The sequence below is a fragment of the Coenobita brevimanus genome, chromosome 78 (genome assembly GCF_032717465.1).
Source record: "Coenobita brevimanus isolate Jiangsu-jjx chromosome 78, ASM3271746v2, whole genome shotgun sequence".
Classification (NCBI taxonomy): domain Eukaryota; kingdom Metazoa; phylum Arthropoda; class Malacostraca; order Decapoda; family Coenobitidae; genus Coenobita; species Coenobita brevimanus.
The window spans coordinates 19200834-19215748 of NC_137031.1; the positions used below are offsets into that span (position 1 = coordinate 19200834).

At 40.7% G+C, this 14915-nt stretch overlaps 1 pseudogene; it reads left to right on the forward strand.

Annotated features, from left to right (window-relative positions):
- Positions 1 to 2720: 2720 nt before the first annotated feature.
- The window catches only part of LOC145408721 (uncharacterized), a 118508-nt pseudogene continuing 106313 nt past the window's right edge, over positions 2721 to 14915 (forward strand).

Here is a 14915-nt window from a genome sequence, read left to right on the forward strand (position 1 = left end):
CAACTTTAACGTATGGAAGTGAAGCTTGGACGTTGTTGGAGGGTCAGAAGACAAGAGCGAGAGCAGTGGAAATGAGTTATTTGAGAGGAGGCTGGGGAGTCACATGAAGAGACAGGCTGATAAATGCGGATGCGAAGGAGCGTTGTGGTGTTGATGTGGATGTGATAGAAAGCGTTAGGAGAAACACACTGAGGTGGTTTGGCTATGTGGAGGGGATGGAGAGTGAGAGACTGACGAGGAGTGTGTGTGAGTGAGGTGGATGGGGGGGAGAGGGAGGGGGAAGTCTAAGATGAGATGGAGGGATGCAGTGGAGAGATACATGAGAGAGTGGGGTGCGAGCTGGGAGCAGGGCAGTGAAATGGCAGGGGACAGGGCAACATGGAGGTGATTTGTTTGTGGCCACCCCTTACGGGATTAAGGCGTCTGGCAATAGGTAGATAGGTAGATAGATATCTACTCTGTGTAAGATAAAAAAAAAAAAGGCAAAAGTACACATGTAAAAACTCAGGAACGCCAAGCAGCCCCGCGTATATAAGTTAAAGCCCCATTAAGCCACAAAGCCGGTGGGCAGGTAGGCATAAGGAAGGAAACACACATGAACAACGATACCAACTGTGCAACTAAATGGAATTTGCAAGTCTCTGTCCGTCTGTCTGTCGGTCTGTCTGTCTGTCTGTCGGTCGGTCTGTCTGTCTGTCTGTCTCTCTCTCTCTCTCTCATTTCCTCCATCCTCCCCTAACCAAACTATTCTTCTGATCTTCCTTCTCCCTTTCCCCCAGTCCTTTTTTCCAAGTCACGCCTCTAGCCCATCAATCGTATGTAATAAAATGCCTAACAAGTCTACAACTGGACCATGGTAGGTTTCACTAACAAGGTAAACTGATGCCAAACAAGATTAGGGCCGGAAATGTATAGTAGGTGCGTTGCAGTCTTCGTTGGTCCTTTTTCTCAGCAAATATATTATGCACAATACACCTTAACATTCTCCTGTATACTATTTGTGCCGTTTTAATTTCAATATAATTAGCACCATAACCTACGTGAAAAAAATGAGGTGTAATTATGCTGAATAAAATTGATGTAGATGAGCTATTACCAAATTCCTATTGTTCACTTTCTGGGTTGAACACAGACTGAAGGATATAAACGTAATTAACAAAATAGCCCAACAAATCTGACTAGTTTGTTAATCTCTTTCCATCTGACATTGTTATTCCCCTCAGTTTATGCTGTTCTGTGTGACATCTAGTTCTCCTTACTTTGAACTCTGATAATAAGCTGACAGTTATGTGTTTATTACTTCTGTCTGTCCATTGTCAGACGCCTCAATCCCTTAAAGGGTGGCCACAGAAAAATCGCCCTCACATCGCCCTGTCCAGTGTCACTTCACTGCCTTGCTCCCAGCTCACACACCCCTCACTCATATACCTCTCCACTCCATCCATCCCCCCTCTCCCTCTCCCCCCTCCACCTCACTCACATACACTCGCCTCGTAAGTCTTTCGTTCTCCATCCTCTCCACATGGCCAAACCATAATTTATTCCAAGTTATTTCATCATAACCATTATAACTGCAAAATTTTTTCACACCAAAAGTTCCATAAGTTAATACATTAAGAAAACAAATGAGAGAGAGAGAGAGAGAGAGAGAGAGAGAGAGAGAGAGAGATTTAAGGCCAGTACTAATCAACAGCATGCCCAGTGAAGTAGGTCACACTCATTCACGCACAAACACCCTCAGTTCTGTTTCCTACTCCCATGCCTAATCATTCGCTAATTCTTTTTTATGGGCTTCATACTGCGAAAAAAAAAAGACTCACTCCTGCCACCAAGTTTAGTAAGGGGTGCCAAATCCCTCTCATTTTTTTTTTTTTTTTAATGCAAGGAATAATGACCCAAAGGCCAGGAGCCCGCAAACCGTTCCTTAGGAATATATATATATATATATATATATATATATATATATATATATATATATATATATATATATATATATATATATAAGAGCCAAATTAAAGATCGGTTCATTTCGAGATGCCTGGACACACCGTACGTAATTAACCCAACTAACTCGATGCCCTGTTGGGTCCCTAATCTGTTGGCCCTAGAGTTATAATTCACACATTTATTTTATATATATTTATGCCCGATAGAGTCACGTACTGGAATGCACGAGTCTTGTGAACCAACAGTGGAAAATTACCTTTCGACAAACTGCGCTTAGAGAACATATAAGGCGGCCACCTGATGCGCAAAATTAACATTAATAATCGTCTTTGGATATTGGTATTGGGGAAATGCACGGCGAATGGCGCGCCTGGGGAGAGTCTGTGGTAAATGGTCGTATTCCAAGCGCCTTTAGGGATTTCGTGGCGCCTGTTTATTGGCGATTTATTCTGTATTTCACACATTAAACCCTTCAGTCAAGTGAGGTATTTCCTTCTTACATTTTATTCTTATTATTTCCAGATGTTTGTAATCAGGTCAGGAATACTTCTCGGTGGAGGGTTGGATATTCACTTCATTAACCACTTCACTACTAATTATCCCTGGCGGAATTAAATGAAGTAATTACTGGTACCTTGAATGGACTCAGTACCAGGTCATCGGAATGAAGATGATAATTCCAACGGTGTCATTGATATCAATCGTGTCGATGTTAAAACGACATAAATAGAACACAAAAGAATGTTAAGGTCTAATACTCAAAATCAGTCGCAATGGAAAATGTGCCACGAAGTTCCACACGCCAGATGGAACACAGGCCAGATAAAACACAGGTAAAAGCAAAATATGTCCTCAGTGAACACATGATGGCCAGGCTCCTTAAAAACAGAACACAAGGCAGGTAATAAGACCAGGTATTTTATCCATAATGGCGAGCTTGGCCAGAATGCGGCGGTGTGAAGTATGGGTGTATTTTGTGACCGCCAGAGGGATGGTGTGTATTACCCACTGTGTGCTGGATACTCGTTCCTTTAGCAGGCTTACTATACTCTTTTCATCTTAACTTGCCCAAGATTTTTGTCCTTTGACAGCTTATATCACATAGCTCAGTGACAAGATAATGCTCTGATTCTACATTCTTTCCGAAGCACTTCCTCGTGACTAACATAATATTCTAGTGTTTAAACTATTATCACAACCCAGTATTTTTGAAAGAAAGATACGAAGTTTAGGTCGTCAGAGTAAAACATATACAGCACCTCTTCGGTGCTGGAGAGGGATGCCTTGACGTGGTGGCACGGATATAACCGAGATCCCACTGCCTAGATATGCAGACGTCTCTCAGTTCCCTCCCTATAGCCTTAATAGAAAATAGTGGAGTACAGGAGAAGGGCAACTTCAGTCTGCAATTCAGTGGGTTTATTTGCTGATAAACCTAGGGTCATAAAAACAGTAGGCCGCACAAGTAGCACTTTCTCCATAGCCACCTGTTTTTGCATTTTACGTCTTAACTCTAAGGTGGTCGGGACACATGATCCAGGACCCCTATCGCTGTACGCCACCACTGGTAACATGAGACAGCACGACGGCTGGGAGCGGTTAACAAATCCATTGAGGTTAGTACTGTACATCTCATAAGTACAAACACAAAACTAAGGGCTCATTTACACGATCAGTTGGCACCTGTGGCGTTCATGCAAACTGCTCATCAAATCTGATACATGGTGATGGTACACCCGCGGACATATGATCCTGCTACAGGTCAAGTAGCTGATTAGCGATACCTGGTAACCTGCCGTAATAAATGAGCTTTGTCAATTGTAACGATGATCCTGACTGGCTGCTGTATTTTATGATGTGGATATTTGGGAAAAGGGAATGATCATCGATAAATATGTATGCACATTTATGTTAAATAAGTATTTGTACCAGCGTTCCTCACAAGCCTTATTTCTTAAAGGTGACAAAATCTTAGTAAAAAGAAAACATACCAGATTCAGCAGTATCTTACTCCCAGGCTTACCACCCGTTATCGTAAAGCCAACATGAATATAATATTTGGTCATTGTGTAACCACTTTTAAACACGTACTAACCACTTGTATGTAACCACAAGTAAACCAGTAGTATGTGTGTTGTAAGTAGGGTGTACGTGACCTAATTCCCTTACCTAAGGTCTGATCTAGTTCAAATTCTGCCTACACCACGGCAGGTCGGAGGCCAGTCGAGTCAGGGTGACCACCTGTTCCATTCCATTTCACCTCATTATGTCTCCCACAATACAGATGTGTAAAGTGTGAGGTGCAAAGCTAGCAGATGAAACCCTATCTGAACCTCTATAAAAGTGATAAAACTCCATGCAATATTGTTATTATAGGCTGTTTGATATGCAACAGGGAATATTTGGTGGAAAGTAATATCAATGATTCTCGAAACAATAAAATATAAACACAAAGTCATTACTTTTATTGACATGTGTCGGATGAAAGCTGTGTAAAGACAAAACTAAAGTGATTGTTTCATCAACCCACAGCTCTTCACCTTAAAATGTGTCGCGCTAAAATAAATTCGAGATATGATTCCCACGCATGTGGTTCATGATATCTTTAGCTACTGGTGAACAAAATTACCGTATCCATTGATATTACTCGCATTCATATTTGTATAACATAAGAATAGTACTGTGACGAACATTTGCATTAGGGTCTCCTGAATTCCAATGAAAAATATTATATTCATGTTGGCCTTACAAGTTACGATATCGTGTGGTAAACCTGAGAGTAAGATGCCAAACATGATATGTTTTCTTTCTAATAAAATTCTATCACACCCTTAAAAATAAAGTTTGAGGAGGAACTATCTATCTATCTATTGCCACACGCCTCAATCCCGTCGGGTGACCACAAACAAATCACCTCCAAGTCGCCCTGTCCCCCGCCATTTCATTGCCCTGCTCCCAACTCACACCTCCCCTCTCTTATACCTCTCCACCTCATCCCTCCATCTCATCCTCGGCCTCCCCCTCCCTCTTTCCTCCTCCACCTCACTCACATACACTCTCTTCGTCAGTCTTTCACCCTCCATCCTCTCCACATGGCCAAACCACCCCAGTGTATTCCTCCTAACGCTTCCTATCACATCCACATCCACACCACAACACTCCTTTATATCCTCATTTGAGGAGGAACACTAGTACAAAATTATTTAACATAAATGTGCATACATATTTGTCGGTGATTATTATTTTTTTGCATAATAACTACGCCAAAAATTACAGCAGCCAATCAGGATCACCGTTACAAGTGTCGATGTTCATCCATAGATCTCTACGCTTTACTACGGCAGCTTACCAGGTGTCACCAGCCAGCCACTTGACATGCAGCAAGTTCATATGTCCGCGGGTGTATATACCATGATGTAAACAGTGAAACTGAGGCAGGGATGGTGCTTCAGTTCACCCGTCTATAATATCAATTTCCATGCATTTTCTTGTTACCGTGCCCCAGCAACACAGATCCCCATTGGTCATGTAAGCGAGTCGTAATAATTCTACACAAACATTCTCTCACTGTCGGGATAACTACCATATTTTGTCCCAGCTAATGCTAGACAATTTTATTTGGTTAAAAGCGATTTACACGACCTGAGTGTTAATGTATTAAAGTAATTTACACGACCTTAACGTAAATTTATTGATTTATCTTAGCGATTCCCTTTTGCCATTGACACATAAAAGAGTAATAACAGTAATAACAAAGTAACGTGACTAATACAACAATACACAGGATGGAAAGAGTGCATTATCGACTTTGAATCCCGGATGTTATGCTGCGACGCTGCTACACGACCCGGCTTTAATGCGATGAGGATATTATTAGATGTTATGAAAAATCGATCTTTTATGTTGCCCACCGTTGCTACTTCTCTCTCTCTCTCTCTCTCTCTCTCTCTCTCTCTCTCTCTCCGTCCTGTATCAGCGTTTATTGCATTACGTGCCATATTTCCTCCTCGTCCTCTTCTTCAATTTCATCCTTTTTCTTATTCTTCTCCTCCTCCTCCTCTTTCTCCTCTTCTTTTCTCTTAACATCACCATTTTTGAGAGAGAGAGAGAGAGAGAGAGAGAGAGAGAAACTGATTGACTGATTCTGCTTCATAGCATTTATCAATCTGGGAGCATAATTTCCTTGGCCATATCTTCCCATTAAGCAAATAATTATTACAGGAGTTATTGAATTTATCATCCTCTCTCTCTCTCTCTCTCTCTCTCACCATTGACTTCATTTATCTTGCAAATATTCTCTCCCCTCTCTTCATTTTTCTCCATCAGATTATTCTTTTTTCATCTCTCCAGTTTCCTTCCTTCTCTTTGCCTTCCATTATATCTTTCTTCCCTCCTCCGCATCCAATTTCTCACCTTCCTTTACTCCTGCTCTCCTCCCCTCTCTCATTCGTTCATCTTCTCTTCACCCATCATTTAAATTTCTCTTTCCCTGCCCCTTCTCTTACAGCATCCTCAGTCTTTCTATATTACTTTTTTCCCTCTCCACTCCTCCTCTCTTATCTCGTACTTTCCTTCTTCTCGGTTATTCCTTCCATCTTCAAACAATGCTTTCCATTTCCTTCCCACTCCTCTGCTTTCTCCTTTTTCTTTCCATTGTTCTTCCCCGTCCAAACGCTCTTTTACCACCCTTTTGTTTCCTTCCTCCTACTTAATTTTTTCTGCCTGTTTTTCATCTATCCCTTCCCTCCCCCTCTTTTCTTCTCTAAGTCTTGTTTCTCTCCCCCTCTCTTCCTCCGTCCTTCTTTTATTCACTCTGTCTCACGTTTTCCAACTGTTATAAAGTCTGGTTATGTATGTTTCATCTTCTATTTATTGCGCTCCTCATTTGTCATCCGAGCTATCATGATCTCATCAAGGACCCAGGTAAAATGAGGCACACACACACACACACACACACACACACACACACACACACACACACACACACACACACACACACACACACGTCACCCTTCATTCTTTTTCATGTCTGCTTTTGAAATTAAATGCTTTCCTGTTTACCTGTTCTTATTAATATAATAGGAACACTTTGGTGCCTTATCTTCTTGTAATACTACACCTGTCACTCACACCTGCATATAATCCTGCACCTCCCATACGTATCTAACCTCAGTGTCACACCTCGCACACACACCTGCATATAATCATACACCTGTCATACAGATCTACCTTCATCCTGACACTTCATACACATCAGTACATTCTCACACCTGCCACACAGATCTACTTGCAATCTCACGCCTCACCCACATCTGCTGCCAGTCTCACATCTCTCATATGTTGTCTGAATTAAGGCATTAGGGTCGTATTCTGTGTAGCGTATGAGACTTCGTAGCATGACCTTCCTAGCGATTTATTTACGTATTACACCTTTAATCTGTCTTGTATCCTGCTGCTGTAAACTATCGGTATGCCAATAATAAAACAATATAAATGACACACCAAAGGAATTTTAAGGTGTGGCATAATATGATAAAAAAATCGCCAATGAAAAGATATAAGAAATCCCCCAAGGCATGTAGAATACGAGCTTTAATTGGCTCCCACACTTACCTGAATCAACACACTGTGATGCACCTGACGGCAATTTTATCATTACAATACCTTTGACATTTTATTTACTGTTCTTATGTATTGGACTCTGGACGTGTGTTTATTGTACACCCACAGCGCGCTGACCGATACCTGAACAACTGCAACCCCTACACACACACACACACACACACACACACACACACACACACACACACATCTTCCCCCGCCCCTCACACATAAATGCTCCAGAAAATATTTATGCAGCATGATGGGGCATTTTTCATAGCTTTCATCAATTTTTTCTCAGCTGTGTTGTTCATTAAAAAGATTATAGTTATTGAAAACAATTTCTTTTTGAGCAATATATTACCTTTTACGCTGCGTGCTTGATTAAACAACACGTTTCCCTCGTTCTGCTGTTACCCCCCTTCCCTCCCTCCCTCTCTCTTTCTCTCTCTGGGGGGGAGAGGTGGGGTGTGAGAGTGTTTGTGTATACAGCGTGACTGAGAACTCTACCGACAAACTTTCAGGAATACTTCTGTGATATAAACAAGCATTTATCATTTTCAAAAGGTTTACCTAAAAAATATTTATTTCGGGTATATATGACTAGAAAGAAATCTAGTGTATCATAGTTGCCAGGCCAGTGGTAAACACCGAATATGATGACATACTACTGTCGATACACTGTGATATCAAACAGTATCAGTGTCAGGATTCCCAATTTAAATGTTATGAATGTCGTCAGCCATGTAAGTAGAGATATGGTGCTGATAAGGTTAGGAAGTATCAAATCCATGAGCGATCGTCGCTAGAGACATGGCTGGGTATGCACAGGGCGTAATGTTGATGAGTAATTCCGAATATTGCAGGCTCCTGGTAGACTGGGTATTGTGCATGACATCACTGATAGTGTTCGTTCAGGTGATGATCGTTCAGTTATGATGTTGTTCACAAATAAACACACACTGGGTAAATACATGCAGTTTTAGAGCCAAGAACATACGGTCAGAAAGATATTCGAGAGGAATTAACTAGAATCCAATGCGCGGAAACATAGCCTGACCTGAACAAAAAGCTGTTTCGGGTAATCCGCAACAAGGCAGCGTACACCAAGACTGGGTTTCCAACTGGTAAGTTCAGTCGTGTAAGGCGTGCCAAGGAGACGAGTGATGTGTGTGTGTGTGTGTGTGTGTGTGTGTGTGTGTGTGTGTGTGTGTGTGTGTGTGTGTGTGTGTGTGTGTGTGTGTGTGTGTGTGTGTGTGTTTTACTGGCCAGAACGTGTACATAACTAGCAGCTGGAGGGAGTGTGGGCACGGCAGATGGAGGGTGAGACGAGGCGCCAGTGTTCGGTATGGTATAGAGTGTGTGTTGGCCCAGGCTAGGACAGCGCTCACTGTTTTAAGTTCAAGTCCTGTATCTCAACAGTTTTACTTTTTTTTTCTCACCTTTCCATACAGAATATAATGGGTGAATTGTCTTATGGAGAAGCCCTGAAGGTTTGTCGGCAGAGATCAGAATCACTCTCGCTATAGATCTGTGACTGTGATTAATATATTTTCTGATAAATGTACGAGTAGGTAGAGATTGCCAAAACAGTAGATAAATATAAAGATAAGACAACATGAGTCTAGCTCAATTTTTATATAATACAAACAGGGGAACTATGAATATACACATTTTCAGAGACATTCATTTTCTGACACACACACACACACACACACACACACACACACACACACACACACACATACACACATTCACACATACACATCCATATCAGACAATCCAATTTTATGTATGTTGTATATACGATTTCTCACCTTAATTGCTCTCTTACTTCCACTATTGCACTGTGTTAGTCTAAAATTGCACTTTCCTTCCATGCCATTCAGGTTCAGAGTCCTCTCTCTCTCCCCCCCCTCTCTCTCTCTCTCTCTCTCTCTCTTCGTTCTTGCTTGTCTGTGTGTCTGTTTCTCACTGTCTGTATATATGCCTGTCTCAATCTGTTTTCAAGCATCATATTTTTCACTAATCTCATCCCGACCCCCTCCTTTCCTCTCCCCTCTTCTTTTCTTCCTTCTTCGCACCTCCTTTTCATCGTTTTATCATTTATCTCTCCTCTTCATTCCTTCATATTTTCTTCCGTCCACCTATAAACCTGTGACTGAAAAGAATGCATAAGGGAAGAAACTGATGATCGGTGAGAGAACGAGGGGAGGGAGAACAGGGGGGAGGAGTAAGGACGGACTTGTGGAGGAAAGACTGGAGGAATACGGAGGAAGGGAAGGGAAAGGATGGAAGTAAGTGAAAGAGAGGAAAATGGACAAAGGAAGCTGTGGAAGAAACACTGAAGGAAGGAAGGTATTATGGAAGAAAGGAAAAATCGAACACAAAAGTAAAATTAAGCATAAAGCCAAGAAAAAATGTGCAAAAACGAACACTTTGGAAAAAAAAGGTTGAGAGAGAGAGAGAGAGAGAGAGAGAGAGAGATCATTAATTTTCTTATAGTTCAATATCATCAGACTTGGCACTGGAAGAATAGACGTCTTGATTTAATGAGTTGAAATTAAACCCTTTGTGATGTTTTTTTTTTTTTTTTTGTGCAGTTTAATAAAGGTCTCTCTCTCTCTCTCTCTCTCTCTCTCTCTCTCTCTCTCTCTCTCTCTCTCTCTCTCTCTCTCTCTCTCTCTCTCTCTCTCTCTCTCTCTCTCTCTCTCGTATCATGCACGTACAACTTATATTTCGACAAGTAAAAAGAACAGTTTTTCTTTTTTTTTATTTAGTTCTCAGGCGTGTGTGTGAACAAAAAGTTTTATTCCGATTTTAACCAAATGTGGCGGACGGATAGAAGGACAGCTAAAGGGTTGACCAATAGTTTTTGAGAACAACCGGTCAATGGTCAAGGGCGTTCGGCAAGGTCAACTTTAAACCTAGCAAATTAAACAAATATTTTTCATTTATTAGAGAGCAAACTACTGGAAAAATGAGACTCAATTTTGAGAACAATTAATCAGATGATAAGGTCACAGGGTAAGGGGAATTTTGGTGCGTGTGTCTGTGTGAACATAACACAGCAAATCTATAAAGAAATCTATAAAGAAGAAAGAGACAAGAAAGAATGAGAAACCTTGAAGAAAGGAAGGTACGACTGAGGAATTTTTAGGTGAGGTGAAGTGAGAAAAATGAGCACAAGAGAAAAGTTTGGAGGATGAGAGAGAGAGAGAGAGAGAGAGAGAGAGAGACGGGGGAGGGGGGAAGGGGACTGAGAGATGGAGAACAGAAATTTGAGAAAGATAGGAAAGCAAGACAAGGAAGCAAGGACTGGCAGAGTGAAGAGAAATAGGGGAGGGGGGAGGGGGTAAAAGGGTCTAGAGCAAACCGGAAACTAGAAAGATAGCCTATACCTCCCCCAAGCCTTATACCAGGCATCTCAGATCAATATTTAATCAACAATTTGCCTGTGAGATCTAAAGCCCGTAGATATACCAGCAGGAATTCAGATTATTCTCAAAGATTCCTTACTACGACTGGATAATTCATTCGCAGAGAGGTGTGTTTCCGATTTTCCCACTGACATGATGTTACTCTGAATTGAAGAAATGTTAGCCTATTTGTGTACACATAAAACATTCTTCTCAGGGTTCCCTTTATGAAGCTGTAAATTTTGGTAAAGGACAGTGACCACTGCCATTTCATAACATTCTGGCAGCGTCGTGACGACTAAGCAACAAACATTCGCTCACTCGCAATTGTCTCCCCCCCCCCTTGCGTAAATAAGCTGACTAATGGCATGTTATAGACGTAATGATTGATAGAAGACAAATCAGATAATGAAACAACACGGACACTGTAAGTTATTCGAAAATGATATGAAAATAAACTACACTAAAAACAAGAAGCAGTGCCAAGGCACATCAAACCCGTTCCCGGCAGTCATTTTAGTGCTGACGTATAAAAACAACAGAATATCTAGTCAAAGATGTCACATATCAGTTTTGGAGTAAATCAGGTGAACATTGACGATTTTATGCGCATTTGAAATTTTAGGCCCGACCCATCTGACATTAACACCCCTACGGCTAACTGGTGGAGTGACCCCCTGATGTAATGAAACATATTATTAGATGCAGATCTGAAAGATGCACTTTAGGTTCTGGTTTCATGTCGATATCACGTATTTGAAAGGAGTTATAACGAAAAATGGATTTTTTCTTCTTTTAAATTTTTTTTGGACCTACATCCTGGGCCTTGGCCCAATTTGACCTAAATTTTAATCAGGTGATCATAAGGTCATAGCCCACCATCCCTGTAATTTTAGCCCAAATCGCACCAGTACTTTACACGTAAAGCTGTTATCAGACAGACAGACAGACAAACAAAGACAAACCGAATGAAAACAATACCCGTCCCCGAGCCCCTCAGGGGTGGGGATGGGTAATAAGAGTATATTAGTTACTAAGAGGATATTTAACTTATTGTATATCCATAACAGAAAGATACTGTTATACGTTATAGTGATGAAAAATGAGACAACATGAATATAATGGCAGGTTATACGGGACTCACAACAATATTGCAAGAACAGTCGTTGGATGTCCATACGTCATCACACAAATCTACACTATATACTGGAGGTGGGGTGGGCTCTGGGTTGCCAGTTTCATCATATCCCCATTCAAATTTCCCCATTCAAATTTCTCCAACTCCAGCGTCAGGTTGCCATTTCTTCCCGGAACTTTCAGATTTAACAAGTTTCACGGTTTTCCTTTCTCCATATAATTTCAGTTTTTCTTTAATACATTTATCTCAACACTCGAAAAAAAAAAATCATTATATTCAAGAGTCCTACTAGGGTGATTGCGATATATATATATATATATATATATATATATATATATATATATATATATATATATATATATATATATATATATTTATTTATATTTATATATATATGGAGCCTCTGTGGTAGAGTGTGCGTTTTCAAACACTGAAGAACGAGGGTTCGCACCCTGCCAGGGTAATAAACTTTGGAAGCGTTTTTCTGTCCATGTACTGCTTGGCGGACATCAGGGGTGCTGTGGTTGAACCAAGGTCGCATACTATAAAGTATGCTTGCACTCAGTCGGCTTGCGGGGGCCGATTACACTTGGTTCACAGACTACACACACATCCAAAGCCACTCCAACACTACAATTACACTTACAAGCACTTCTCACCCTACATACAATCTCTACCAGACAGCCTAAGCCACTTGGTAGAGATATATTGGCTGTATCGTCCCCACTTCGGTAGGGATAGGCCGGTCCTGCAGTGGACACTCAAAACGGCTGATGAGATTATATATATATATATATATATATATATATATATATATATATATATATATATATATATATATATGTGTGTGTGTGTGTGTGTGTGTGTGTGTGTCTGTAAAATGAGGGATAAATAATGTGTAATGAAAGAAATGAGATATCTACACTATTGCAGTCACTCAGGGAACAGCTGTGATGCGGAAGATACTAAATGGAAACACAAGACAAAGATGGAGGGTGTGAACGCTGAGGAACACGAACGTAAGACATCAGATGGGACATATGGTCATGAGACAAAAGAAAGGATTCAGAGCACACAATTGCAATTTATTTTACTATTTTATAGGAAAGTAAATTTTATTATAAAGCAGTGCAATTATAAGCTTGAGAAGGGAAAAATACAATCGAAATTAAAGATGGTGCAAGCCCATTGCAAAACTACACGAAGATCTAACCTTGGAACAAGGTTTATGGTAACACGACTATTGACAAATCATCTAACTGCAACATAAATAATTTGAAAGACAGAGATAGTCATATAAGATGGAAGGTGATTTCCACTATTTCTGTAATACATTAATTTTATCATTTCATTAAGACACTGAAAACATTGCACAGTTGAATACCTGTTTCATTCATATGTGTAACAATATTACCTAGTGACTGAAATGACATCCTTCACTAACATTACTTCCCCCGGGGCTTTAACAGTGCCCCTGGGCGGTGGACTCCATCTCCATCCTCATCACCCAGAGATGAACCACGGACAGCAAGTGTCAGCAAGACTGCCTCTACTCTTCAAAACATCTTACTCATAAAAGGAATCTGGATTAATGTTTATATCATGAAAGTTGTACTGACAGGTGGAAAAACAGACGCAAGAAACAGTGGGGTGAGCTGCTGAGCCAAGATTTTGCCTGTACTCATTATCAAGGAGAGAAGGTGATGAAGGGGTAGCAAGGGCAGGAAGAGAAGAAGGAGGAGAAGAAGAAGATGCATTATTTTCCTGATTTTCCTCCCCCTCAAAGTACCTGGGGGTTCCCTTAATATCATACGCATGACCCCATTTACTCCTAAGTGACAACAATTCTTTAATCTCATATTTGTTACCATTATGAGATATCACGCAGTGTTGGCCCCTCAGTTTGTCACGCAGTTTCAAAGAACGAGTATGTGAACATGCAAATACTAAGTACCCCACATTTATACTGATAGGTGAGGCAGAGCTATGATGGTGATGTAACATTTCTTCTTTAGACAGGACCAGATTAGCGTTTGTATACTGGTGTATTTTCTGGAAGTCTGTCAGTTTCATTTTGACATAATCAGGCAAATTATAGGGTGGACAAGGTTTTAATAACAGCATTAAATCGGGTAAAGATTTGTCGCATCCATATAAGACAAAGAATGGAGTTTTGTCAAATGGATTTATTAAAGGAGCTGTTGACAGAAGCAGCAACCTGAGGTATCCAGTCATCCCAACAGCTGTTTCAGAACCTAAGTACCTCAAGCACTCCAACACCATACGATTTTGTCTTTCAAGGCCATTGGAAGCTGGATGTTTGGATGACATTACACCTATGATTGATATTCTGTTTACTAATCTCAAAAAGATGACTATTGTAGAACTCTGAACCATTATCGGTAATAATGGTTGGTGGTGTAGTGAATTCACAAATAACATGAACAATGAAAGCACGTGCAACACTCTTAGCAATCTTGTACTGGAGTGCTCTGAGAAATGATCAACCGTCACAAACACTCGGCACCCGACTCCGTAAGAGGCAGTTTAAGGAGATCAATGGAAATAGATTCCCATGGACGTGATGGAAATTGATATTGTAAAATTGGACCAGGTGATCCGGTTGAACCTCTACGACGATTACAGAGAACACAGGAATCACAGTGAACATTGATGTCCTTAGGCATTGTAGCCCAATAAACTGAAAGACGTGCTTGTCTCAAACACCAATATTTTTCCAGCTGAGATGCATAAAGTGTGATATGGATAACCAGAATGTGGAGTACCGCAGGAATTAAATCAGTGGGAAC